This window comes from Agrilus planipennis, unplaced genomic scaffold (genome assembly GCF_000699045.2).
Source record: "Agrilus planipennis isolate EAB-ADULT unplaced genomic scaffold, Apla_2.0 scaffold141, whole genome shotgun sequence".
Classification (NCBI taxonomy): Eukaryota; Metazoa; Arthropoda; class Insecta; order Coleoptera; family Buprestidae; genus Agrilus; species Agrilus planipennis.
The window spans coordinates 59,280-63,671 of record NW_020438903.1 but is presented as its reverse complement, the minus strand read 5'-3'; positions in this window follow the sequence as shown (position 1 = coordinate 63,671).

Genomic DNA, 4,392 nt, shown 5'->3' with positions numbered 1-4,392 from the left:
ACCAGTTACCTCCAAATAGTACAGACTAGGCCACGAACAAGAAGTCGGCTTTCAGTGCTTACAGACAGTGAAGTTACCGAAAAATCTCAATGTGTAGGTTAGGAAGCCGATGAAATGACGAATAAATGTCAGGAATATCTTTCTTTCTATAAGCCCAATATACAATATACTCATTAACAAGATCAATCTCGAGAGCTTTTTTTTATGGCGATGACCACTTTTTTGGAATAGTACAATTCTGTTTTTTTTTACACATTAACTCTCAAATCATTAGATTGAAAATACCCTTAGAGATATTTAACTAGTGTTGCCCAAACGCAAGAACAAGACGAGACTTAGCCAGTCTTGGTCTTGGTCTTGCGCCAATACACCTGGTCTTGGTCTTGGTCTTGGTCTTGCGCTCCCAGTCTTGGTCTTGGTCTTGGTCTTGCAGCAAGAGTCTTGCAAGTCTTGCAATTACCTATTAGTCTATTACTATTTATTAAAGTTTACTTTAAATCCTAGAAAAACGTATTAGAATTGGAACATTGTGAGCTTGAATGAATATAGCCATAGTAAAGATCAAGCAGATTAATAAATAACTGAAGATTTGATAAGAAATTCGAAAAATCAACTGACCTATATGTCGTTTTCCATGGAAGTAACTGTTTCTTAATAAACATTTATGATCCTTGCTTTCTACCGCGCCGCCTCGCCACGTGCCGGCTCTATGATAAGGATGCCGCCGCAAATCAAACAATAATATAAAGCGTGTAAAAAAATTCGAAATTATTTTGCATGAGTATACCTACACCCTATGGCGGCAATCAAATAGTGTCAAATGTTATGATTTCGGCGTGGCGGCAACGATTGTTTTAGATTTCAAAAGAAGCCGCCGGCGCGTGTATCATAACCATGTACTTCCGAAAAGCGGCAAATTTCTTTGAGAAGTAAGTACAAAACCTTTGATGCCGCATTATCAAAGTGCCGATGGTTAAAACATAACTATGCATGCACTCAGTTTGATTTTAATAATTTTTTTATTCGCTATGTTTATGGTATTAGTCGTAATGCGCATAGGTCCAGTTTTTCATATTCTTTGATACAGTTTTTTGCGTCTCATAGAATTCCTAAGCGTACCTACCTATACACCGAACTGTTACACCTAACTACTCAGTGAAATAGCGCTAAGTCCTAGCTGCAAGACGCAAGAGTCTTGCAGGCTATGTCTTGTTCTTGCTCAAGTCTTGCACGGTCAGTCTTGGTCTTGGTCTTGCTAAAAATACGCGGTCTTGTTCTTGGTCTTGGTCTTGCAAAAACGCAAGAACAAGACCAAGACTGCAAGACCAAGACTGAATTTGGGCAACACTATATTTAACTATTCTTCTGGGGTAAGATAAGGAAAACGAAAGGAATATCATATGCAATCGACAAAGACTAATAAAATAATCTCCACTAGTTGATTTAAGCACACCCTTCCGATTCCTTTATTAATTAGGAATTATTCTACAACACCAGCAATAAATAGGGCAAACAAGAGAGGGATAAAAATTGAAAATGGTCTTCTAAGGACAAAGCTTTTCCTAGCCCAACATTTTTTATGTCACATAAATTGCAAACATGACAAGTAATAGGTTTATTTAATGTCATTTAAACATAGCATTAGAAACACATATAGCTAGCTACTCATTTTTAATTTATTTCAGGATATTTTTGTCGTCGAATACTGGGGATCTAATTTCGATTTATCTTTCGTCACCTATTTCGTAGAAAGGATCGACTCTTCTGTATTTTCACAGGTTTCCTCATTACAATGACAACAAACCAGCCCCTGATTTTATTCGAGAGGAGTTTGTCCGCCATTTTTCCATTTGCATGAAATGAATTTAAGCAGAATCCAAGGATTCCATTTGTTGACGCCTTTTATGGGATATGCACTTATATACTTAAAGAAAATTTATCACATTAAAAAATCGGACCCCATTGCCGTTATCGAAAAAGTGATTTTATACAACGTTCTCGATTATCATTATTCGATTAAATCATTAGAAAGCAAGTTATAGGAGAAAAATGAAAAAAACACCTTAAATTGTTTATAAATAAAGTTCCTCACAGTTGTCAGCGCGCGCACATTAATTACTAGCTCGTGTTGATGTCCTAAATACGTGTCAAAGATCATCGAAAGTACAATAATTTGATCAATAGTCCTGGATAGNTTTAAGTCTGTAATATCTTCGAAAATATTCATTTAAATTACATGCTGTAAAGAGCCATATTGATCTATATTAAATGCACAATGTATTTAAAAGTACTTAATTGGATAAGGATTAATGCTGTATTGCTTAAAATCACTTCGTAAATAAGCCATTATTTCTCATAAAAAGTAAAGGATTAAAATGGTTATTGTGGGTTATCTCTAAGAAATAGACATATACCATCGCGGACTTTTTTGCAGACCTTTTTAAGATGTAGAATACTGTGGTACATTATTTTGATCTATCTCGTAGGGTTCAGCCAGCGTTTGCAATGTAAGCGCAAAAAAATGTGTTTATTTACGACATCACATTAGAATCTCTAAAATTATCAGTGTTTCTCTACTATATTATGCATGTATTATACATATAAACCTTCCTCTTGAATCCCTCTATCTATTTAAAAAAGCCGCATTAAAATCCGTTGCGTAGTTTTAAAGATTTAAGCATACATAGGGACAGACAGGGGGAAGCGACTTTGTTTTATACTATATAGTGATAGTGATGACATGCCACAACTAGGGATTCACAAACTTATATTTTTATAATTTTCGACTTTTTTTACGCATAAATAACGCTAAATTGTATCCGCATGTCCCAAAAGAATCTGTACAAACAAATGATTTCCAATAAAACTACTTAAAAAGTAGCTTATGGTTTGCAATTTCAAATAATATACGAATATAATTAAACGACTGCTGTGTATTCAGCATAAATACTTAACTTTAAATAGAAATATCCACAACACAACATATATAGTATACACCAATACTTATGCAATTTCGAATCATTCTAAAAGTAACTTGATACCATTTTATCAGTACGAAAAAAATCTACTAATAGTAAATAATATAAATTCATCAATTTACAATCCGATCAGCTAGAAAAAAGATCGCTCCGATTATTATCTTATTTCGAATCATTCTAAAAGTAACTTGATACCATTTTATCAGTACGAAAAAAATCTACTAATGGTAAATAATATAAATTCATCAATTTACAATCCGATCAGCTAGAAAAAAGATCGCTCCGATTATTATCTTATTTTAAAAGTATTTATGAACGAACCTCAAGACAGTTGACCTAATTGGGAATATTTATTGCACAAGATTGGGGCACATTATGAGAAAACTTGTTTACTGTCCGTAGTTCAACTGTATTTATAGCAAAATAGTGTGTTACATTAAAAAGAAAAAAACAACACTGCGGCGGCACATATAAATATAAGTGAGCTTCACAGTATGTACCTTGTTACAGCTAAAACAAAGGGACACAAGATGATTACAATTTTTGATTAGGCAAGGATCGATATGGAATTTGGGTCTATTCCAGATTTGTTTCTAATAATTAATATGTGTATACAATAAATAAAAATATAAATATAGTAGCATCGAGTTTTTTATGGTGCACTACGGTAATTGCATTCCGATATCTGTGAAAGTGTGCGAGATACGGTCGTTAAAAGTGATCGACATAGGGCAGTTTCATATTTCAATTGCTCAAAAATGTTTGGAATTTTCTATAATTCTCGAAATGTTTTTTGTTTGGTGAGTTTGTAGGTCTGATCCGACGGGACATGAAGCTTGATGAAACTCTTGTACAAACTAGAGTGGGTGGATCGGCTTGCGAGTTTCGATGATTTAGGGAGCCGGACCATAGGTTCAACCATTATGGGGGGTTCTTAAAGAGAAACCAGACTAAGACAAGTCTCTGAAAGAGGACAGCACTCAGGATAGAAGAGATCACGAGGATCAGTATGGCACTCTGATGCACAATACTGCGATTTCAATAATTAAGAAGCACTTACTTTTGTTAAGCATAGAGAGGATTGACCGTTGGTTGACGACTTGGTGATTTAAACAAATCTCTAAATAGCTTACGCCCATTTTGTGTTTTAAAAAATATTTTTTTTAAGGAAACTGGAAAATAACTACAGGCGACGTAGTAAACAGTATATGTCATATGTAGAAATTTACCATTGACTATATTCATTAAAGTTTAGCAAATCCTTTTCAATTAAGGATATTGACTTGTCAAACTAAATTCATAGATTACTAGTCTACATATACTTACTAGAACTGAGGCTCGGTATTGTATTCGAATTATTTAAGTATTTAAATATTTGACATCACAATTCAAATAAGTACTTTAAAATTAAATA